Source organism: Puntigrus tetrazona, chromosome 7 (assembly GCF_018831695.1).
Source record: "Puntigrus tetrazona isolate hp1 chromosome 7, ASM1883169v1, whole genome shotgun sequence".
NCBI lineage: Eukaryota > Metazoa > Chordata > Actinopteri > Cypriniformes > Cyprinidae > Puntigrus > Puntigrus tetrazona.
The window spans coordinates 2,409,102-2,435,436 of NC_056705.1; the positions used below are offsets into that span (position 1 = coordinate 2,409,102).

Consider the following 26,335-nt stretch of genomic DNA (forward strand, 5'->3'; position numbering starts at 1 on the left):
AAATAATATACAGCTGCATTGGTAAAACATTTTAACAGAATAATTTATGGCCTAGCTTGACAGTTTTCACCCTTGAATGGCCAAAACCTTCCAAGCTCGAGAACAGCTAAAAGCTGCATTGTTTCTCAGTCTAAAATGAGCTAACATCACTTTTTCCTTGCAGTTCCATAAAAATACAAACAAGCTGACCCTCTCTCCAGAAAGGAAATTATGTTTGTCTAGACAGGATATAGTGTGGCACACTAGGCCTGAGGCAAGCACACCTGCTTCTTTGAGGTTATTATATCATTTTATATATCTTTAACAGTAAGTAGCGCATGCATATATATGCCATTTTATGCTGTTTTTCAGTACCTTATGTACCTTTAGTACAGATGTCAGTGTTAGAGAATGTTTTTGGAAATCGCCTTATTTAATTTGTCAGGAGAGTTTACTTGACTAATCGTGGGTGACATGTAACACCCCTGTTTGCATTTATTTGAAATGGTCAGAACACAATGTTTGTTTATATACGCTGGTCAGAGTTGGCATAACGCCAATATGATTGTAACTAACCTCGTTGTAGTCGCACTGTCAAGATGGTGCTACATCAAATAAACTGCTTATTATTCCAACTTTATAGTCTTGTGTCCAAGTTGTGGTCAGATGTATGAATTCAGGCTTATCCAAATGAGCATGCAGCTTGTTTCAAAATGGAGGTTCACATTTCGACAAACAAGTTCTTTGTTCTTGACTTAAGGGATTCCAGCAGATTGCTGGGACAGAACAATAAATGTAGTAACATTGCATTTGCTGTAGACTCATATTTCTAAGTTGAATCACGAGATTAAATATCTGTTTACTACAGGCTTTATTTAAAGATTCAACAGTTCCTCCAGCCATCATAATCATACAACAGTCACGTAGTTATTATGTACATTTTGTAGTAGAAGTCCATCTAGATTTATCCATTCTTACCATAACTGATGGATTAGACATTTTTCTCTTGTCCAGCGATACTTTTGGCAAAGCCTTCCCTCCATCATGCCCAGGAGGTTTCTGGAGGCTGTGGCGCCAGCAGGCTGCCATGCGTCTTTCACTCAGTTCCTCAATGAGGTCTTCAGTTTTTCTGGGAAGGCCCTGGGACTCACTGTCAAACTTATGATCCGTGTGGCTGGTTCTGGGCATGCCACAAAGGCGCAGACAGGAGAAAGAAACATTTTTAATGAACAGCACAGTTTCAGTAGGTTATGTGCTGGGTTTTGGTGTCAGTTAGATGATACTGAGTCATTAAGTGAATACAGATGTATAAGGCCCAGTTTATGATTGGGAACCCACAACAGGACAATTAGTTGGGAGACAAAAGATTAGTAAGAGCAGAATAAGAACCTTAATATCATACTAAAATTGCAGTGTGAGTCTTGAGTCAGTTCACCTTTTTAGATGCTTTTTGTACTTTTTTTAGTTAAAAGCTGGGGCTGCCACATTTAATAAGAAATTAAAACCGAAATCACATAATGGTTTAGTTTGAATATCAGTGCTTTGATGCAACCTGTATTGTTAAAAGCGCTATATAAATAAAAATGATTGATTGATTGCTGATTGATTGATTGATTGATTGATTGATTGATCAGTTGCAAAGGATGTGATTTAATTATATAAATGCATTTGATGGATGGTTCAGTGTGAAGCATGGCACCGTGGTTCCTTTTAACATATGAGCAGCTCATGATCTGGTATTTTTAGTAAATGCTCAAAAATAGTCTTCTAAACTTTTAACAAAGCACTTAAACGATTTTGTGAACACAAGAAGCTTTAAGGGCTCCTAGAAGTCTTCTGCCAAATAAAACATTGATGGGTTTAAAAAAAAAAACATCAAGAAATTTTAACAATAATAAGCCAAATAGGTTAGTATTCCATTTTACACCTTTACTGTAAAATGAAAATACTATAATACAATTTTTCAATAACACATTACAAAAATAACAACTGCTTAATGTAATAATTGTATTCAGCATTAATGATAAAATTGTTGTTATGATTATTATTATTACCAAATAAAAATATTAAAATTAGGAAGTATTTTTATTCATTAATAACAATATTACTGAACAAAAATATCAAAATAAGAAATTATGGTGATTATGATGATCATCATTATTATTTTTTTATTAAAATATTATGTTTTTATTATGTAGTTATATTAATTTAATTTTTTCAGACACATTGTGGATTACTGTAAAAACAGTAAGCATGGAAATTTTCTGTTAAATTGCATTATAAATCTGTTTAATGGAAAAATATATTTTTTTGTATTCTATACAAAAAAGACCAACCAGCACAATCTTCAAACATTCCCTGTTGTGTTCTACAAAAAGCGGTGAACTACCCCTTTAGAAGAAGTGACACATTTCATAGACTTCATGAAGGATCCACCCAAATGCTTTGACATCATGGTAATATTTAGTGCCATAAATTAATTAGAACATCGTAATGCATGAAGACATCTGGAGAGGACTGCAAAGTGCTGCAAAGTACTTAAAAGTTAATTTCTCAGCTGACACCACAAGATATGATATAGATGCAGAAACATGCGTCTCTTGAAACAGTTCACCGGTTGCGATTCAGTTTGCAGTGTCATAAATTACTTCTCAGGGCGATCTGCAGGAGATGATGTTTGTTGTAACATCATGGGCCAGAACATTCCTGCAAGTCAAGGGATCCCAAATATAGGTAGATCGAAGGAGGGGGACACCACTGGAGAGCAAGAGGAGATGAAAAAAAGGGTAAGCAGACGAAAGAGAGAGAGACAGAGAGCTCTGGATTGTATTATGTGCTATTCCAAGCCGGGTGGTCCAAAGTTGCTTGGTTAAAGCAGTAAATTTAACTATTCCTCTCTCCAAAAACAATCTAGCCTCTGAGCTTTTGTGCTACGTGCAAGGGGTTATTAACCATTTATGGGATAAGACAACACAGGCGTGTCAGGAAACACAAAGGTGAGGAGGTAAGAAGAGAGAGAATAAGTTGTAAATGTAGAAATATAAGTAAAACAGTACTTGCGTCACACTAGCAGAGGCAAACTATTTCACTTCAGTATCAAAATCACATTTCCTTATCTAAATGCAGAGAAAACGCTTAATTTCTGCAGGAACAGGATGGTTTCAGGGCTTTGTAAATACCCTCCAGATCGATCATGCTTTTTATTACTGCCGTGACTAGATCTCAAGCTGCAAATTTCCAGGAACCTGCAAAGCATTATTCGAAATTGAAGTTTGCAAAGCTCGTTGCCTACTTTCAATCTTATCGTTTGTGTGGAATGTCTTGCTGCACTGTAATCTGTTTGTGTTTTTAGTGTGAATACCTTGTTGATCTGATCCATTCAGCCATTATCTTTGTGATTTTCTTTGAACACAGCGACCTTTGATGGTAAAATAAGAAACCAAAGAGGTTTTTTTTGCTGCTCCTGTGATGGAAGATCGCCAAATTTTCTCATTTGAAAGCTAAGAATATGATACGATTTTTATGCCGTTCTCTTCTTGGCTTTTTTATGGTGATAATGCCCAAGCGGAGGAAAAAACTGCTGAGTTTGATGTTTATTTCTAGATTTAAAGGGATAGAACATTTTCAGCACATATTTGCCTTGATTTGTTGCGTTATCACATGTTTCATATTAGCAAGCTCTCCGCTCACAACTGTTGTCTCCTTGGTAAACAAAGCGCCCCACCTTTAAAACTGTTAAAGGAAATTGTTTGTTGCTGTGCAAATGGGATTTAAATAACATCAATATGAATATTTAAATGGTTTATGATTATTAAACTTTTTTTATTACATTTTCACAGTTAAATAAGAATATATTTATTATGAATTGTTACATTTTAAAATTTAAGTCTCGATCTAAAAAAAAAAAAAAATCTGATTCAGTCTGATTTCATCAAAAAAATCATATGAAATTCATATAGGATTTGTACATTTTTGCATTTATCGTTATTCAGATTGCATTTCTGTAAATCTGTTTAAGTCGGACCCGCTCAGATGAGATTTAGCAATTACTTTCTCACGCCACGTAAAAACCTAAAGGACAATGGCAACATTTGTATTGCAAATGTATTTCTGTTATTCTTTTTCTTAAGAGCAGACATACCAGTGCAGATATTCAGATATTCAAATCAGGTCTAAACAGTTGCAACACACGGTCACTCATTTAGATCAGATTACAATCGGATATGCACAAAAATCTGAATAAGGCTTCAGTTTTTCATTTGTATTTCGTATGTATTTTAGACTTCTCAATCAAGATCCCATGGGCATCTCTGTGGTTTCACGTCATTGAGGGATGACAGGGGCATGAATGACCTATTGTTCACCCTCCAACCGGGGAAAAAAATGAGTTGGAGAAACTGAGAGAGGAAGAAAAGAAGAGAGAGAACAATAATGACACTGTCTCATCTCTGTCGTCAGTGGGAAACAGGGGCTCAGAGGAATTAGGCATCTTTGGTCTGAGCCATCCAGGATTACACTGGCTTGCCTCTTGTCTGTGAGAACTCACTTGGGAAACAATTGGTGGAACTAATTACAAGTTCAGTTCAGGCAATCAAACTTTGTCTTTGGGTCTTTTGAGGAGAAAGTTAGACAAAGAGAGAAAGATATTTATTTCAGCTAACGAATATTTGTTATTTTGAAGCGTAGGAATTCCAGGAAAGATTGTATTGGCAGATATTCCGTTTTGCATTTTTACTGAGCGACTTTATCTAAGACATGGAGGAGTGAACGTCTCCCTCGGGTTGCTCATGCTGGCTCATGGCTTTTGGCATTTAGCTTTGCAGACGGTACATTCGGTGCTAAGCAGATGAGGATCGCCTGAAATATCTCGCCTGATAAACACCATTTGATCCGGTTGTTATTAGCACATTCCTCGTAGGCTTTTACCTTCTGATTTATCCTGCTTTTCCACATTAAATGGTTTAAAAGCTGTCAACTGATTTGTTGTGATTAATTCTGCTTCTCCGCATGAAATGGTTTAAAGCTGTCAACCTCGAAGACAGCTCCCTGTCGTCCCTGTCCTTGTTTTTTTGTTTATCTTTTTGTCCATGGCTGTAAAATTGTATTTCTTTCAGAGTATACTAGATAAGCGAGACTAAATAAAACAGACTTTTTTTTAACTAAGAATGTGCTACAAGGGACACCGGATGAAGGCAGACGCCTGCTGCGACATAAAAACTGGCCAGTTGATGATGCACTGGAGAGCTTTTCAAAGCCACAGGGCATATTTCAAGGGCAGAGGAATGAAAGCTGAGGTTTCTGGTTTGGGGTCATCAGCGGAGTCAAGAACAAGAATCCCTCATGGAGCTCTGACAGGAAGTCATCATGCATCGCCCAATTATGAGCTTGTTAAGTGTGTGTTTGTCTGAGGATGTCTCCCTAATCTGTTTTTGTTATGTTAGCATGGACAACATTTTGGCAAAATGCACATGGAAATGCACTGCGGATGTAAAATTGAGTGCAAAAAGTGTTGGGGTGGAAGGGTTATTAAAAAATCTGTGCTGGTTTTGCTTTGGTTTCTTTTCAAAGCGGTTTAGCTGATTTGATTTCTTTTAGTGTGTGTTTCTGAAGCCCTCCAGCCCACCCGAATCCCTTGTGACACTTCAAGTATCTTTATTAAGCTATGTTATGTTTATTTTCTTTCATAAACTATACAGATAAACACCTCAACATCAGAAAGAAGCACTCTATTTCACTCACTAAATGTCGCAGCATGATGTTAGTAAAGACCCAAGAAGCGTTAACTACCCTCAGACACTGTTTCTGCTCCTAAATATTTACACAAGTGCCATTTTTAAGACCTACCTAGCCTCAGCTGGCCCTGCATGTTTAAAGTAATATATCAGACCCACCACCTCTTAAGGGCACTCACTGTAGTCTGGGAGAGTTCACTAAGGTTCACAGAGGCGTAATGTGTATGTATTCTTACTGTAAATATTTCCTTAGCTGTACATGTGTCATGTGCCTCTTTTTCAATACTAAATACTAAACTGGCTTTATAGGCATACACTGCCTGTTTCAGTGAGCTGTGAAATCTTGAGCGTATACATAGACACCGGACTCGTTGCATTTATAATATTAATGATGAAGCGTATATCGATCATGGCTGGCCTTTCTACATACTATTCAACAGTCTGGGTTCACTAAGATTGTTTTAAGAAATAAATACTTTTTTTATTAAGCAAGGCAATTAATTGCAGTAAAGGCAATTAATAATATTACTAAACATTTCTATTTCTAATAAAGCTTTTAAATTTTTTTATTAATCAAAGACTGGAAAATTGGCTGCTGAAAATTACATTAATAATAAATTGCACTTAAAATATATATTAAAATTTGTGTTGTCAAATGATTGAATATACACTGACAGTACACACATATATTATTTAAACAAAAACTTTTTTTGGACTTCATTTTGAATGTGTTACAATTTACAGTTCCATTTCTCACCCACCAGCTGTGCAGAAATGGCACACTTCACCTTTACAACTCTAAAGCTTTTGTCTTATGCCATAGTTATCACATTACATCTTCGCATCAGTTTCTAATCCCCAGCAGACGCTACGATCCATGATTTAGATCTGGGCTGGACTCTCACAGGATCTGGAAATTATAATATATCCAAACACCCTCAAGGTAATGATGATGATAACATGATACACGTGTGAATTCCCTGCCCCCTTCATTCCTGCACAAAGATCATTAACCCTAATGTTAGCTGCACAACACATTATGCCAGCCTGATGCAGGCACATGTGCAGTATAAATGTCCGTACAGTAATTCCTTCTGAGAGTGCAGAGAGATTATGAAATCTAACCCACCGGCTGAGATTACAAGGACGGGGCGGAGGGGCGACCGGTTGTGACGGTAATGTGATCTTTTTGGCAAAAGTGAAGGATGATGTGGAATGATCAGCTCCAGTATGCTGGCACCCACAGCTCTGTGTCATTCTAGATGCCCTTAGAGTCCTGAGGGTTGACAGACAAGAGGAAATGGAGTAATGAAGAAGACTTTATGGAAGACTAAGTCGCTCAATTCGGTGGCGTCTGCTAACTTGTATAACACTCGGGGTTCGTTGCTGGCAGAATAGATTTGGATATTCATTTCTCATCCATGTTTCCATGTCATTCATTATATTTTGTCAAAACTGGACTAGCAGCCCACTCAACCTACTGACATAACCAAAGGTTTCTTCATAAGCTGATCTTTTCTAGTAAAGACTACTGGGGTTTATATCAGCAAAATTTATGGATTTTATGGCTGTACCATGTATTTATAGTTGAACATAAGTGGCCTAGAACAAGTCTGCCTTTATTCTTTATTAAGAATCCATACAGCTTCTTAAATATTTTAGGCATAATTCGGTTCAGAGAATATTTCCATTCCAATTTGGGATGTCTGAAAGCACAAAGGCCACTGAAGGCCGAGAAATGTAGTGAAGCTATATTAATTGCCTCAGTACAAGAATTTCGTGAAGATAAATGATTAAGCACCACAAGTTGTCAGGGAAAAAATGATCTTACCACAGTGGAATGTCATCTTCTTTCCTTTGCCAAAAATAGGATGGAAATACTTAGCTGGAAAGCTACATGTACTAGAACAGCTAATAATTTGCTTTAAGAAGCCACATCTGGTATGCTCCTTACAGCTAAGGTTAAGAGACTGACAAAACTAGAGCTCTAGGCCCTTGCCATGCAGTGGCTGAGAATAGGCCTGAAGTTAAACAAAAATCTTAACTACAGGAAATTAGCCTGTTATCATAACAAAAGCATTTACATTGGCCAACCGCCAGTGTCACACATTAAAACCACTTGTTTACTATTTTTAATAAAGCCAAAAGTTTACATATAAATAGTGGAGACTCTTGCAAAGCAGCTGTGGATTTCAGTGGTTTATTTAGAAAAATCTCAGCCAAAAAACTGTTGCACATTTGCAGAACAAGTGCAAAAAGAATTTGTGGTGACGCTTATCAGCTGCTGTGGAAGGCATTATCTTTAGTATTACTGCTGTAAACCTGCTGACTGAATCTCTCAGCTGTGCTACAGAAGAAGATATGATTACATCTAATTATTAATATATATAACTAAATAAATAATTCATTTAATTCAAGCGTAAAACATCCCATTCCGCCTGACAACAGCAACAGTGGCTCAACCAATGGCGTGAGTTTGAGGCGGAACTAATGGTGTCTGATGTGGAGGGAGTGTTTTGAAACCTGTTTGAAATCAGCCATTATTCATTGCAAAACCTTCTTGTACCATAGTCGGGTTTTATTTCTGTAAAATCTGATCTGAAGTTTAGAGAGAGCGATATTTTGAAATTCCAGCCAACAATGTGGACCAGATTCAGCTTTGTGGTTATTAAATCTGAACTTAGTCACTGGTGCTTGAATGGTGTGCAAAATAAATGTTGGGACACAGGGACTGTGCGGCACACCTTGTTAAGACAGAACCCTGCCGAGAAAAGTGTTACGTAAAGGGGCAAAGCAGCTGGGAACACTTTGAGCAAAGTACGGAAATTAAACTTCAGAAAACAAAGCAAAAAGGTTTTTCTTGTGTTTCCAATTCCACTGGTAAGAAAAAGGAGGACCTATTTCTGCTTCGGGGATGTTAGCTGATTAAGTCTGCCAAAACGGCATGTTTCTGTTAGTTCCTCATGAAGTTTTTTCAAATAAAACAGCTTGTAAAAGGTCAAGAAAGGAGTGGTCAAAATGGCGGGGATGTGACATCATGCCCAATTATCCACTGAGAAAATCTGTTTGCTTCCCAAATCCGGCACCAATCAAATTGCGCTCATTCAGCCTTATCTGAATACCAAGCTGCTTTGATCCCAAGTACACTTAATGGCAGAGAGACTTGCAGCCTTTATCATAATGGCCTGTTGATTATGAATGGAGATCCAAACAATTATGCTTCTCCCTTTGGTCTGTTTAACTTAATACCAGTTTTCCTGAACTATTACTGTGGTATTATCAACCCCCGACCCTATACATCAGAAAGACAATATAGAATCCAGTCTTCCGGTTTATTTTTAACATTTAAAGAATGACATCAACATCTGTGAAAACTGGAAATAATCGTCTAATGCGTCTTTCTTTTAATTCTCACTGAGACACAAAAAACAATCTACCACACACATTGTACCTAAATTACAATGACCTGTCAGGAGACCCAGAGGAAGTGCATTATACTATCTCTCGCAGTAATCCATGTTTCGTTTTGGTGGTCCACAACGTTAGATGAGAGAGGTCCCATCAACATCTGTGGAATTACCGTAATGAAACAGTTCGCTTCTGGCCGCACAAGCCTCTGTTACCGCATTTCGGTTTTAAAACAATCAGTGCACTGTTTATGAAAAATAGCCCTGTCTGAGCAGAAACTCTGATTTTTAAGCAGGGTTGTGTGTGAATGTCTTATTTGTTTCCCTCCCAAAATGCCTCCATTATTCCAAAAATGTCAAAAGTCAAACAAACCGCCAGGAGATTTTCGGCACACTACAGTATCTTAGCATCAGAGGAAATGTAAGGCAGGGGACCAAACTCCAAGTACAATCTACAGTCTCTCCTCGCTCTCGCTTTCCCTGTTTTTTTCCCTTCACAATGAATTCCAGATGTGTGTATGAGTATAAGTGAAATTGAGTTGGTGGTGGGGCTGAACTTATTTCCTGCGTGTTGTTCACCTATTACACTGCAAGCAAAGGCAAGCGTTGAGAGTTTGAGGAACCTTTTAGGGTGTTTTGGGGTGAAGGAAAACTGGTGTATAAATAAAAACCACATCTACATATAAAATATATCCACATCGATGTTACATTTTGTAAAAACATCACCCAAAGCGCTTTGTGTTCTTTGGCTTTTTACTGTAATACAGATTCATGCTGTCATACCGATCTCTGTTTTGTGTGACTTTAGCAAATCATTAAGGATTTGAATTCTCTTTTTAAAGCGAAAGAGTTCATTCCCTAAACACTGAACAAATGCTTTAAATCCAAACTCACAATTGTGAGTTTGAATCCAATTCACAATTTGTCCTTTCTAATAATTCTCCCAAAGTATTAATAAAGCTGGCTGTTTTTAAAGTTATAGGGTTTCCTAGGGACTCAAGAGTTTTCCAATGTTTTACTAGTTCACTTTGTAACCAGCCATTACTGAAGCTAAGCAGAATTAAATGAAAACTCTGGGAAAAGAGGCTTGAAAAACTATAAGAAAAGAAAATAAACCATTTTCATTTTGATTTGAGTGTGTGTGTTCACATATGTCTGTATTCGTGTGTATGGGTCAGAGCGTGTGTGTGGTCTGCTTGCAGCAGTGCAACCCCTGAAATAGAGTCATGACTAAAAGAAAAATACTCTCTCTATTTTTAATAAATCTTAAATCCTCTCAGCCTAAGGGCCAGCATGTAAATCGGTGCAGAGTTTAACCGTGATGTGTTATACAGAAACAGCCCTTATTATGTGCATCCAAGATGTGTGCACCTCAGGCTAATTTCAACATTTTTTTAAGTTGCCGACCAATCGGTGTTGCACCTATTTAGGAGTCTTTATATAACATAATAATCACCATATGTTAGGCTATTTTGTGTTTTTATGGTTTTGTATTTTCAGTAAATTACTTTGCATTTGAAGACACAACACAGACTGTACAGACATGTAAAATGTTACTAATGCTGTAAAAATGTATACTTATAACGGAAGTTTTTCTTAGTAGTATGACACACCAAATCTACCAAATATTGACTCAATAGGTAGCAAATACAGTTAGTTTAGTTTATTCTTGTATCTGTGGCAAACCTTCAAGTCATCAGCAACAGTTGACAAATGCAAACAAGCATCTACAACACAAATACCCAACAACAAAACAACATTTTTCTCACAACAACAGAATCACTGCCATGGATGTAAAATGACAACTGTGATATAATTTATGTGATATTGTGGTATCAAGAATTTATTTAACATAGATGGAGGATATAACAGATTTTAAAATAAGTATTATATATATAGTATTACAGAGGCTCCTGGGAGGCTCATGTCGGCCCGACGTCAGGGTCATCTGAGAAAGTGAGAACTCTGATTGGATGCCTGATTTCATGAATGAGTCAGTGCCAGAGATTTAAAGCAAAAACTATGAAAATTTGTAATAAAATGAGGGTGGCACAAACAGGAGACTTTTCTAATGTTACGTGATCTTACCCAAAGCATTCCAATATGTGAATGTTATCGTAACAATAACAATGTGAGCCACATGAAATGAAGAAAGTTATCAACGTTACTGATATTCAAAATGGTACGCAATTTTGAATATTATTTCTCTCGTATATCTTTGTTCCAGTTTCACCATTTGAATGACAAATATTTGCTGATATATACAGCTAACTCCTCTCACACAGGCGCAGAATGCACATTTATTTTGCCGTCAGCTGTAGTCTGTGCGGTGTGTTCAAGCTTTTTTGTCCGACACGCTTTCGTCACTTCTAGTTGGTTGGCGTCTGCTTGGTGTGTCCTGGCTTTCAAGAGGTTATCAAAAAATACAAATAAATGATCAAACAAAATGTAAAATGAAATAAAAAATTATTATTAACTATTGGCCAATGTTATTTCAACAGACTGTCAAAACCTTATAAAAACATTATCTACAAGAGCTAATATTCAGTGCCAACAGACACAATGCCACCCTGTTTTACACAGCCTCTCTGATCTTGTTTGTTTGTCTTTATATTTGTCACAGTGGTGCACTTTTGATTTTTACACACAGGCTTCTGGCAGCAGATGCTGGGAGAAGTGGCGAGAAGCAAAATATACTGACCGCCTGCAATCCGTCCGCAAAAAGCTAAATATTGACTTAGTGACCTGTAATCAGATTCATACACATGACAGAATGGAAATAAACACCAACATGTGCACTTCGCCTCTAACTGCCGGCAGCCCACAACAGAGAGAGAGTGCGGGATGCTGGGAGAGCGAGGCCGCCTGAAGCTGTCTGTAAAGTTAATCTGGTAATGGGTGCACAGGAATGGGAGTTAAATGATCCCATTCATTGCATGTATAAATATATATGCAACACTGTACGTCAAGGCTTTTTCTGCTTTCATTTGTTCACTTTAGCATATGACGGATTGAATTACAATGTCATTGCTGTCAAAAAAATTCATGACATGTCTCACAGTTGGAAACTGCTGGCTGTGAAACTCTGCTGCACATGTGGAGTCATATACAAGCTGATATGTGCTGCGTATGCTTTAATGTGTGTCAAGTGTTTTTTTTTTAAAACATTAATCTCTGCTGATTATACATAACCAAAGGGTTTAGTGGTTTTATTTTATGCTCTTTGTTCTTTTTCGATGGACAGATTGTTGGTGCGATATCAGGTGTGATTTCATCGAACTTCACAATCGCCTGTCTGGCAGAGAGAAAGAGAAAAAGAATGAGAAACAGTCGTCCTGTTCTTAGCAGACTTTCATGTGGCTGAAATCTGCATGGATGTGAATTATTCATTAGCGCATATATTTGCGTGGCGGAGGTCAGGTTGCCATATTCATATGATATATTCCTGTGAACTAGAAAACAAGGAAATGTGATGCAGGGCAGTCATATCAACGTACTTTATCATAGTACTCAGCTGACAAGGTAAGAAGATAAAGATAAAACTCAATGGTGGACATTTTTTCTTTATAGAGTTGTGAGACTTTTAAATAACAATAATAAAAAAACAACTTTTTTTGTTATTTTGAAGTGAAGAAAATAAGTTTTGCTTCTAGACTTGATAGCAATGTCAGATTCATGAGTGACTCATTAACCAGTTTTTTTAGAAGAACTGGCTGAATTGGTTCACAAATTGTATTAAATGACTCTTTTGTGATTCAACAAATTGATGGCTAATTCATGTGAACTTGTACCATCACAAAAGATGGTTCATTTTAGGGATGGGGTAGTAGGTTTTTGCACTATTCACATTGTGTAAATGCATATTCATTTGATCATGAGATTGGGTTGATTCAGTTGTAAAATGATTTATTTGTCTAGTGAGTGGGAAACTTCAGTCAACAACTCACTGAATCTGTGTTGTGCAGTGAGCCAAAAACCATGAACAATATCTTGAATGTGCTGTCTCATATGTGTGACTGAAACCCCACTCTCTTTAAATATGTATTTTAAGCAGAAGGATGGACTATGTTAAAAAGCATGTTCAAAATGCATACTGCAGAGCTCCTCTCCATGCATAGAGACTTAATTGTACTTCTAAATGCTGCCACTAATTATGATTTTGGTTTACCCTGCCGCACCACCAGAGAATATTTCTTAATTCTTAATCCAGATGTTTATGAATTGTGATTTGGGCCTGTGCACTTTTCCATCTGCTCTTAATTCATTTTCCTTTATGCCTCATATGAATTGTACACCCGTAGAACTGACGTCCAAGACCTTTTCACATGCCAAAGCATTAAACGATGAAAGAAACAGAATCTTTTATCCAGATTGTTTTGTTTTGAATTACAGTGTCTCCAAGTGCTGGTAAGAATTCACTCTGAGTTAAGGCCAATAGATGGTGTGCTCTGAATGTGTAGATGAATGGCGTAATGGCTTTTGAAGTGCTGAGTTGCAAGTGTGCAGGGTTTTTAGCGCAATGTATTGGGAGCCCCAAATGGACTTAGCAGAGAGGAAGGCTGATCATGTGACACAAGCAAACCATTAACATTCTGTCTTCTAAGAAATCTGGAACTGGTTTAGCGTAACCAAAAGCAGTCAAATAGCATGACGTATCACACACACACACACACACACACACACACACCTTTCTGTACCGAAAAAGGGGGACCAATTAAAGATGCAATTTCATTACAAACAACATGTTGCCTCTTTTCTCTGAACGACTCTAATTGGTGCCTGAGTAAACTGTCGCCCATACAGTGAGGTTTCTCAAACAGGCCCCATTTTAATGGCCCATTTGTCTTGCATCGACACTATGTTTTTGGCGGGACTACACATGAGAGCAGAGATAGCATGCCGCTGACGCCAAGCACATTTGTGAGTATGTGAACAGACTTTTCTGGAGCTAATTGGAAAGGGATTGAGGCTAATCAAGCCCTGGGTTCATAGCCAAACATGACTGGCCTTCTAGCCCTTTGGCCCCAGTGTTGCACAACCAGCGGTCACAAAAGACTATTTACTTAAGGTGAAAAATATAAAAAGGCAAAGGACAAGGGTATGATCTGAATACTTTTTGAGGTCTTCTTCAACTGAGACCACCAGGAACAATTAATGGTTTCAAGTTATTTTGCTCATTATGACATATTCTCCTGGTATTATTCATTTTTTGGCCCCCTTTTTAGATATTATAGTCCTCCTTGGTTCACTAAGCATGTCTGAGAGTGTGGTTAAATCGATCCAGAATCACGCCTGAACTATAATAGTATTGTTATTGCTATTGCAAATATGCATGAAACAACATGAAAAAAAATGTAATGTATAGATAAAGCATTGTTTATACATGTAATTCTAATCATTTGACATTCATTTTGTTCCGCTATAGCTGTATCTTTGTTGGGAAGTGAAAAAAAAAGTAGTTTCCTATGAAAACTTCTGTTCTGCTTCTTCTATACTGCCAGCATGGACATTTTTAAACTATGAATCTTTTAACCTTTTTTGCTTAGATTTAATTAACCTAGTCCACCTGTTGATATATTCTACCTGCTCATCTGTGGTCCTTCATGGAGGATTTTAGCATCCAGTGCGTTATCTTGCAGTGTCACTGAAAGCTTCAACAGTGTGGCTTAATAAGCTTGATGTCATGTGGTATACCCACATAATTGCTATACTCATGTTTGTTTCAGTGCCCTGCAGTTATTCAATCTGCAATAATAACAGGTTTTGATGTGTGTACGCTTGGTCATATTTGAGAGGAGGAAAATGATTTTAAAAGCCCTAAAGACTCTAGCGCAACCACGAGATTGCTTAGAAATAACAAATTGACACAAATGAAACTGAGATGACGCTTTAAGGGGAATGTCAATGTCACAGATTAAATGATAATGAATGATGCATTCAGTCTGTTGTCGGTTGCTTGAGCAGTGTTTAAGTGTTCTTCTGCATGTGTAACAATCTTCTGTTTGTGTAAGTGGTTATGATATTGAACTCGAATTGAGTCATTCAACTTTGGTTAATTCTTAACACCCCTAAATACAATAGAAGATGCAGCACTACCGAAGTGAGCCAATTGCAAAACGTGTTGTTATATACATGCATCAACGTAATGCAATTTTTTAAGCACTTTTGTAGCAATATTAATCAGTAGTATTATGAAATATTACTACAATTTTAAACTATTTTACGAATTTGTCATTTATTTCTGTGGTAGCAACATATAACATCCAGCATATTATGGCAAATCTCATATAGGCCTGTAGTTTCCCAACTAGCTTGCGTAGCTCAGTGATCAGTTTAGGTCAAAAGGTCATGAGTAGCTATTATCTCCTTCTCAGGCGCCATATATTTGACTGTGGAGTCAGAGCTGTCAGACAGGCTAGAGGACTCATTGTGAGTCATTACTGCAATTAAAGAGAGGGAAATCTGGTGGAGAGAACCTAAAAGAGACCCACAATCAACCTCTATTCAGTGACTGTCTCACTGTATGGTCAGTGACTTTCTGCATGTATAATTTAGATTGAATTCAGGCCTATAGAACTGTTTGTCTTTTCTATCTTCAGTTTTAGGTCAACACACGCTACGCATCCAGTGTTTTATTATACGTATTCACACTCTCTGTGAACTTTTTTTTGTTTCAGCATTTCATGCACGGGTCTCTTGGTTTTGGAAAAAAATAACAAGAATAAAATCTGATAGAGTTGAGATTTGCTTGACTTTACCTAATTACACTGGCTTATCTTAATCTTGGTTTACAAATACTTCTGCACTGGAATCTAGTATCAACAGAAAGCCATTCATGAAAATCTCCATTCACCAACATCGAATAACTACCTCTATATCTACAATACAGTCTTCTGACTTCCCTATGTGTCATTTTAATACAACGTTGTTTACTGAACACTAACAGAGTTGCTTTTGTGAAAGCAACAGTTGTTCTTTGTGATGAAGACCGCTAAACTATAATTAAAGGACCAGTACTTTTCCCAAAGACTGGAGTGGAATTAACTTGCAATAGTGCTATAGTGTTTCACCTTTCTAGACATGTCTGTCAAATGCCTTAAAATGAGTTTTGCAGCCAGACAAATGTCTCGTGACAAAGTGGCAGCTATTAGTCTGTAATCTCAAAGATGAAGAATCTTGTATTAATTATTTTTCTTTTTTTGTGGAAATAAGTTAGGGATTGTTTAAATGGTCTCCTTAAAAAAAGAACTCTTCTTAGTACACATTAGTAGATGATTCTTCATTTCCTCCTCCTCCCTTCTCTTGATTTGGACGCGGTTCTGTGGGATTCACATATGTAAACAGCAATGCTTCCCCACACTTTACTCTGTAAACCCCAGATTTGTCAGCCTTACAAGCTATTTATTGCGTGTGGAGTCTTAAGGTGCTGTAAAGGAAAGGGTAACCAGCTTAATGCAATATTAACATTAAAATACTAGTAATTAACAATAAACTCTGATTAATGAATTAATAAGCAGTGCTTAGTTGCTCACTATTAGCTAATAGTAACTACCGGTCCAATATTAATATGAATAATGCATCATGTATAATTAATTTTAAAGTAAAGGTCATGGTAATGACTAGTAGTATTACCAAAGCCTTCATAAGGAATTGCTAATTATTTAGTGAACAACACATAATGACTAAAATCATTGTAAGCGATTGGGGCTTTTTTTCTAATATTGATTCCTTTTGCTAGGTTTGATAACGCTTTATCAGGTTACTAGCAGGTTACCATGATCTTCACTTTGAAATACTGATCCAAATAATTAATAATTCTTTAAAAGGATGTGGTAACACATGAGTCATTACCATCCAAAACCTTATGTCAGCCAATATTAGGAAGTTATCATGCTTTTCACTTCAGAATACTGATCCAGGTAATTGGCGCTTACAAACTTTTTGTAACACTTGAGTCATTAGTAGTGAATAAACATAATTGTACACAATGCATAATTCACATTAATTATAAACACTGTATATAATTCTCTGAGATCTATACAAAATACTACAACAACAACATTTTTTAACTGAGCACTATTATTTGCTAAACCATTAATCATGGTTTCTCGTTAGTTAATAGTTACTAGAGTTTTAATATTGTATGTAATTATTTATTAATGATGGAACAGTATTCTAAAGTGATAACACAAAAGCATATAGCAGTGTTCTGTGAACTTGTACTACTTGTAATGTATTACAGTTTCCACAAAAATATTTTTCAGCCTCTTTAATAATAATAAATGTCTCTTGAGTGCCAAAACACTTTTTAAATTGTAATATCCTTTTAACAGTACTGGTATATTCATGAACTAAATTCAGCGCCGGTGAGCATAAGATTTATTTAATTATTCCAAAATTTTGACCAATAGAGACAGCAGAAAAACAACTGTCAAATGGCTCACGCGTGTCTGATGGTTCACACCTGTAGGACAGCAAATCACAGAGGTCAGAAAGCCCGTGATATCTGTGTTAGCTGCTGCACAGGGCCTGTCTCTACAAGCTCATCTCTCTCTTTTACCTTGCCCTTATAGCTGCTTTTCCCAAACAGGAAACTCAAATGGCTGGAATTCCTGCTGAGGTGAAGTGGCTAATTCTCAAGGATCAATCCCAAATCACGGTCTAACTCCTTCTCCTCGAATCCCATGCTGCATTTCGGATTTTAAACATCTGGACGGTTTAAGTAAAGTAACAGCCCTGCCATCTCACCACTCAGAGGCTTGTAGTGAGATCATACACAGATCATTATCATACAGTCTAGACTCCGGTATCAAGGCTACTCAACATCTACAAACAGGCCTTTAAAGTAAATGGTTAAGAGCCGGCTTTGGATTTGGCTCTGATATAGCACGCTACATCACCTCTGTTGTGCAGTTAAAACAAATCATTCCCATACAGGAAGCTTGATGCACGGAGAGCTGAGCAACGTTAAGAATGCAGATGATGGCGGCGAATAAACAAACAAACAGAGAGTGAGCTATTACCTTCGAACTTGTTGCATCATTAGCAGCTGACCGCGTGAGCCGGTCTGATTAGGCTTTGACACGGAAAATGTGAGCGGAGGAAGAGGAGGTATTTCCAGAGCCTCATTAATGTGTCAGGTGCAGGGTATATATATATCAAATGAAAGCTTTGAATGAGCTCTTTCGACTGGCAAAACTATACTGCCAGTCATGAGTATATGAATTTTTGTTATAAACGATTAAAATCAGTACAGAAATTCGTATCAAAGTACAGTTCATTTTTGTTTTGGCCCTCCTGTAAAGTTGGTTAAATGTCACTTACGCCTAATGTTGGTATGATAATGATAATGTCGGTTTGCTATTTTGTTGTTAGTATTCATTTGTTATTGTTATATTTTAATGGTTGAGTAGGACCACGTAATTATGCAACAGCCAACAAGTGCCAAAGTGCTCATTTAATTTAATTTTATTATTTCCTTAAGTTACTAATTCCTTTCATTTCATTTGCATTATTATATATATATATATATATATATATATATATTTTTTTTTTTTTTTTTTTTTTTTTTTTTTTTTTTTTTCTGTTAGTGTTGACATTTTGATTGACAACAGAGAAGCTAATGGATAGAAAAACAGCTGTCCAAGCCAAACTATGTCATGAGCAAATTATTTTAAGCTTAGGTTCTCTCTGAAGTCCTGTCAGTCAGAGTGTGAATGAATAACTCCTCCACACCAGCTGATTCCCTTAGATCCCTTAGTGCTACATCTGTGATCTCTTCCTGTGATGTCTATGTGAAGAAAAACTGCCAAATGACTGTAGGAATTATTTATTAATTTAATGGTTTTGCTGTAATCACACCCATTCTAATTTAGCCACAAATAAGAAAGAAAAAAGTTGTCTTTTAACGAAAAGTGTTTTTAATAAATCAATCAATCAATAAATAAGCACTGGGTATAACCCGGACTCTTGCAATCTCAGCACTGCTCCGATTCATTGCTCAACTCTCCCATTCAACTCTATGGTTTATTCAGAGCGCCCTCTTGTGGCATTCAACATGTTTTTCCTTGTAACACAGATATATTAATTTGGTCAAATAAGTATAGACTCTGTTTGCTTTATTATCATGTATTGTGCTCACACAGTAAATGTCTATTGAGTCTGCCTCTCAGAAATTTCCACACTTCAATCATTTTGTCTTAAGTGTGCAAATACTTTTTGGCACCACTGTATGTGTATAAACATGCATATCTTTAATACGCAATGTTCCTTCTATACTTTCTTCCCGCCTTTGAGGCAATTACAGCAACGTTTTTAGAAGCTCAGACATGTATCCAGTGCACACTGGAGACCTCAATTAGACCAATAATTAGGCTGCGCTTAAAGACCATTACTGCGACTGGAGCATAGGTTGATGAAGAATAGCAGCCCCACTGGGAGGAAACATCAGCTGCCCGGTGCCAGGAGGGTTTGATGAGGATGGAGCTTGAAGTCCCCAGGCCTGATAAATATGACCTCTCTGAGGGGCCCACAGCTTCTCTTTAAAGGGATAGCCATGTTGAGATCCAGAAAGTTAGCAAGAATACTGACAGAATAAACCACCAGTTGTTCAATTGTACTTTTATGCAGCTATGAGAATATTTGTTGTGCACAAAAATAATAAAAAAATAACTTAATTTAACAGTTCTACTCCTGTTTAGAGCCTCATACATTGGGTTACTCTCCAAAATGATGCTAGGGAAGAGAAGAACGCCTTGGTATCTTTCTGGACCTTGAATGCGGTTGGGACCAATCCTGTCTATGAAGGGTCAGAAGGTTCTCAGATTTAAAAAAAATATCTTAATTTGAATATCTTATCGGTTTGGAACAACATTTACGTTTGGGTGAACAATCCTTTAAGTTGTTGAACATAAAAGGTGATATTTTAATTTCTTTATGTCATCAGTTGCTGGTCCCAGCTGACTAGAGCATGGAGAAAAAAAGAAAGTCAGTGGAGACCAGCAGCTATTTGGTTCCCCACAAAGCTTTTTGTGTTCAGCAGAGCTTCATAAAAATTTGAAGTAAATGATAACAATGGGTTTTCTTCTGTATGAATAGGAGAGGAGAATTTACTGCAAAAACAAGATGCTTTATTGCAGAAAGACAAAAAAGTCTATAACTAATGACGTGTAAAGTTAATACAGCAAACCCTAACAGTCTGGTCATGTTCATTTTATAGTAATCATGATAGAGCACCTAAGGATAACACTCTGAGTAAACTGACCGCCAGACTCATAAAAAAATGTATGTCCTCAAGGTATTTTTCATATTGCTGCTGTACAGCTTCAACCTTGTCTGAGGGGTGTGGGGCTGAATTTAGTGGGAAAAACACGCTCATAAGACAAATCATCTGATTTTGTTCCCACACCTCAGAACAAACTGTGCACTGAACAAACATAATTTGACCATATTTTGAACTTCACCCTAACCAAAATCTAGAGACTTATTGTTTTAAATTAACACTATGAGATATGACTGCTTACCCATGCTCCGTCTCACAAGAAAAAGTGAAACAAACTACATAATGTCAAAAAATAAATACACAATAACTCTTTTTACAATAACTTGGGATCCGAGAATGGTTTGTTTTTTATTCACATTATTTTAAACCATGAACATAAAAAGTCAGTTACATATCCCTTACATCAACTCAAAGTTCAAAGGTCTTTTCACTGAATCAAAATATGTTTTGTTACAAAATCCCAACGATCTGCTTCAGAGGACATGTGATAACCCGCCGAAGGAGTATAGGTTAGCTTCACAGCAGATATATCCGATTTACAGATCACTATCCACGGGCATTGCCTAGCTTGGAAGGGCCAGGATACATTTTTTAAAAACTCTTGACTGTGTTCATCTGAAAGTCACATACACCTAGGATGGCTTGGATGTGAGTAATATATTAAACAAATATTCAGTCATTCTCATTTTTGGGAAGAAATATTCCATATAAAAAGTCCATTTTTTGGGTTCATTACAAAAAAAGTCAGACAATTCAAGATTGTCGCTCAATGAGAAAATTCACTAAATGCAGTGGATTCAGAATGCATTGAGCGTTACATTCAAACAGTAATCTGATGACAGATAAAACACTGAAAGATCACCTCCACAGATAGACCTATTATACTGACACTCTTTTTCGACTACAACCTTCTACGGTGCAGTAAACACTTGGAGGTGAACGTCGATAACACAACTGCTCAAACCCACATGTGTCATGCGGCTGTGCCTTTTTAAAGGAAATTAAAAAAAAAACACACACCCAGCGAAAATTACACACTGGCATTTTCAGAGGAGCAGAACTTGTTACACAAATACGCAAACAAACAAAGCCAAAGCATAGCTAAGGTTTCCAAATTGCTATGTGTGTAACCATCAAATTACAAGGCAACATTATAGTTTATGCAGCAATAAAATCCGTAATTATGTATTGCGGGTTCATGAATTGATCTCAAATTTAGGTCGCTGCTAGATGCTAAATACCTTTCTGTTAATTTGCTCTCTTGTTTTTCCTTTGATATGCTCACTGCGGTGAGATAAACCCCATGAAATAATAGGGCCCTTGATTGGGACACACTGCCAAAGCACACCAAGCAAATCGAGTGGAATATAAATATGTATTCTCCTAAAATATTACAGCATAATGGCAATAATGAAACATTCACGATCATAAGGGAAGTGCTCGGAAACCAAAATGGCTTTCACAGAGAAACTCGTGACCTCTGGGTTAAACTGACTCGTTTAGGTTTCTGTTTGAGGACTTACTTAATGGTTTAAATCTTTTTAATCTTTTTTTATATGAGCTCAAACATTTCCTTAGAGAAAATATGACGTTGCCTAGAGACGGGCAAACTTTCTTTGCAGTATGTGCCATCATGACATGTAGTGTACATAGCACTCACTTCAGAAGAGTTTGTGGTACTATTACTGCCGTGCATATAGCTCAGTACTAATTAACAGATAAAACTACCACAGAAATAGTGCAACCACATCATTAGTTTCTGTTATGAGCGCTCATATTCACAATAAGGAAGCTTCGCTAACCAGACAAATTGAATTTACAGCACATGTCAACCTCAGTCGATCATGGGTTATAGGGGAGAGCGGGGTAAGTTGAGCCAGTGGGAAAGTTGACCCACCTCTTTTCACTTTTGCTGTCATGTGACCGTCTGTTTTAGAAACACCCATCAACTCTGCCAGACCGTGAAAAGGAGAAACACGTGGGGGGGAATGGAAGGCACCCATTTACTTGCTATTTTGAAGAATATGTCGACATGCTGGACACATGTTCAAAGCACAGTCTGCTCTGATTGGCCAGCTGAGCTAGTGCGTTGTGACTGACCAAATGCCAGAAACACACAGCGAAAAAATAATGCGCCTTTTCATAATCACGAGTGCAGCTTTCAAAATAAATGTAAAGACAGTTAATGGTGTGCTTAGTACTTTTACCGTTAGTTCAAGCTTGAGTTGTGTGACAGACTTCTTAACAGCGTTCTTATGTATTTGTAGTATAACTGTACCACTGTGATGTGAGTGACCCAGTGGCGCTTTCGCATAACACGCATACACATACAACTGCATTTTAGAAAAGTCAATAGCAAATACTTAAACACATAACAACACATAAGCTACTTGCTCATTCAGACGCGCCATGCTGTCCGAGAAAAGTCGGAATTCACCCATTTTGTATTCTCTATGTTAACAAAACTGTCTGTTGTAAATAATCTTAATGATTCCTAACTGCATGTACTCTCAGAAAGCCAAATAAAGTGATTTCGCACAACATCCCCAGACATGGCTGCATCAACACTCCTGCGGTTGCTTTCTTTGTCTGACCGTTTGGGCTGTTTTATGCAAATATTACCACATTTTGATGTGGATATGTGGGGGTGTGTTTAATGAAGCGTTTTAGCCCTGTCCTGTCTGGATCAGCCTTTACTTTTATATAAAATAAATCCTTATATGTGCACGAACAGCTACATACCACACTAAAGAAAAGGAAAATATCATCATATAACCCTTTTAAAATCATTTTTGCTTGTCAAAGCAATAACAGATGTAATGTCTGTTACATCAAAGCAAATAGGTGATTTAGCAACATATAAAATGTAAACCATTTAACTAAATATTAGCCTGGATTGGTTAGCTAGCTTTTTTTCTTTCAAATGCAACCAGCTACCTTTAACAAATTGAGCAAATTCGAGCCACTAGAAAACTCTGTTTTTTTAGTACTCTTTGTTATAGATACTTTCTGATCATTTAAAATGATAGGAAACATCCTTACTTTAGATACTTTAGCCTCATCTTAGCCACATCTTGAGAAAAAAATGGTTCATCTTACCCCACTCTCTCCTTTTTAAAAAAGAGTATCAGATGTTGACATTCACCCTGCCTCAACCCAAATGGCAGAAACAGAGTTATGCAGGGCCTGATTCTGTAAGTAGCATTGTGTTCACTGAAGTAGATTATAGAATTTATGAAAGCAATGTCAGATCCTATTTGGCCTGACGCTGCGCCTGCACATTGGAATCACTGACAGAGGCAAAATGAAGTTAATTAGGTACAGGACTGCTCCAGCAGTGTGCTCGCTGAACTGTGGCTGTGGGATCAGACTTCATTAATCCAGGTTTGGGAGGAAAACATGAGCTTGTGGCTCTGGTCCGGCTGTGGTGCTCGGGGCTGACCGCAGGCTGGAGAAAGCCTCCGGTATGAATCAAGAAGAAACATACAGCTAAAGATGGTCTAAATAGATCTAAAAATAGTAGACTTTTTAGTGAAAGACAAAGCTAGCCATTTTATTTTGGCACTCACAACTGTCAATTTTTAGTTTATGTCAGCTCAGGTTCGTTAAAACTTTGCAAAATAACAATTTATTAACACTTGAAAGTTTAACTACTAAGATGAACTACTGTTTGAATTTGCTTAAATAATAAATGCATGAATTTGATTGAATGTATTTTAATTGGTGGTTTATTTTAGTTAATGTAACTAGTTAATAAATGGAACGTTATTGTAAAGGGTTTCCGATGTTTCACATTCAATGATTTCTGAAGAACCGATCAAAAGTGACTGCATTCTATTCAAAAATTCTGCTTTAAGTAGCCATCTGTTTCTACATTGATGAATAGAAAACATTTTCCACCAAATGTATTTAAATATTTCTGAAAACCGTTCGACTGCTAAAAATTCTGCTTTGTCGCAGAGAATAGTATTTTAAAATGTATTTAAATATAGAAACCGGTTAAACAATGTTACTATTTTGCCGTCTTTTTATCAAATACATTTGAGCCTTTTTGAGCATAAGATATTTCTTACAGTAACATTTTAAAATCTCAGTGACCGCAAAGGTTTGCGATCTTTAGAATACGTAAACACCTAATTTTTGCGTTAGGAAGCGTGGTCAGGGGTCTGTCTTGTCACTAATGTGTGTTGACATGTGAAGTGGGCATAATGAGAGAGGTGGGAGGAACACATTATCCCATGACAGGAACACCATGGGGGATATAAGTAGGAGTGAAGCAAGTGGGGAGGTGTTCGATTTTTCCACATCCCTGCTGGGCACCTACATCTCCAGAGTCAATCTGCTGGAAAAGAGGCTTTCAAGATTTGGCTTCTTTTTGCTTATTAAAAAAAAACCTTTCATTTCCTCCATTTTAGTTCCACGCATATGAAAGCAAAGACACGTTTTAACACCTGTTGATCACGTGAGCACATTTGGGAATTTGTGTAGAGGTAAATCTATAAAGCTGACTTGACAGTAATGTAAGCACGGCAGCCCGGACCTTTTTTTATTTTTATTTTTTTTTCAAATACATGCTCGTGAAATGAAAAGCACCAGACAATAAAAAAGGAATCTGGAGGTGCTTTATTTATTAAAGGCCTCTCTCAAAAGAAAGGGATGCAATGAGCCTGCAAAAATGAGATGAAATTCTTGAACATATTGAAAATGTGTTCCCAGTCAAAGCTTGGATGAGTTCAGCCCTGGCGTTCCTCCACATCTCCACACCCTAATCTGAAACACTGCGGAGGAAAGCTAAGGTAGCACAACCAACGGCATTTCCACAAAAATACACAGTTTCAAACTTTCCTACTAATGCTTTCTGCGTGAGGTCATGAGGTTTTAACAGTTGTTATGCTTTTTTCCATCGTCGAGTCGTCACCATCGCGCACAAAACAGATCATTAAGGAGTAAACAGGTGGCACTCGCATTTCAAGCTCATGCCTGTTTATTAAAATAAATGGGTGGAAAAAGAAAAAGTATTATTACTATCATTTTTATTATTGCGGGGGCCTGAATCACTCCTTTAAAGAGACTTCCTGTCTCTGCGCGAGGTGAAGATGTTGAGCTTGTGAACAGTGCGAACAGTCAACAAAAGCCACAAAAACGCCTGCGGCTTCAACGCGGTGGCAAGAAAAGAGAGACTGACAGATACTGTAACTGGGATTTTACAAGGACAAGTTAAAGCCGACGTGTTTACACCTATCATTTGGCTGTCGACGCGGCTGTTTGTGTAACTCTGAGGCGTAGATTAAAGACATAAACTTAAGGGACATAAAACGCGCAGGTACAGACGCTCGTGGGTGTTTCCTCGCGGTCGTGATCGTGTCGCCCTGCTTGTCTTCGTGAAAGCCTGCGTGTGTGTGAACAGCTGTGAAAACACCACTGATTTACGGTCGCTGGTGGCCGCGCAGAGGACAGGGGAGCACTTTAGCTTCAGGGTATGATGTAGCTCATTCTGTCACCCTCTAATCACACTTGACCATGTGCTCTGACACTGACTCAACAGCATAAATATAAAGTTGTCACAAGGGCTATATTTTAGTCAAATTTTAAGTCCGAAGGTTTTTCGCAAACATTTTTTTCTGTTACCTTTTTTTTTTTTTTTTTTGTACCGTTTAAAATGTTTAGAATTGGATTATAATGTTGTTTGAATATTGTTTTTCAAAATTTGTCATTCAATAGAAAGTTCCAGCGTACCTCAGTAACGTGCACTGTTATAGGAATCAAGACTAACGAACAAAAATAGGTTCGAAATGATTATATATTTACACAATGTAATAAAATAAATAAAGAGAAATAAGTTAATAAAGTAAATAAACAGTTATTCATATGTTTCTAGATATATAAATAGATTGTACGTGTATGATCTATGTATAGCTATAGAGCTTTTACAAGCA

At 37.2% G+C, this 26,335-nt stretch overlaps 1 long non-coding RNA gene across 1 annotated transcript in view; it reads right to left on the reverse strand.

The window, feature by feature from the left end:
• Positions 1 to 2,569: 2,569 nt before the first annotated feature.
• LOC122349160 overlaps positions 2,570 to 26,335 on the reverse strand; it is a 53,392-nt gene continuing 29,626 nt past the window's right edge. The window contains exon 3 of the long non-coding RNA XR_006251428.1: positions 2,570 to 2,736. This is a non-coding gene — a long non-coding RNA (uncharacterized LOC122349160). The remainder of the gene's footprint in view (positions 2,737 to 26,335) is intronic.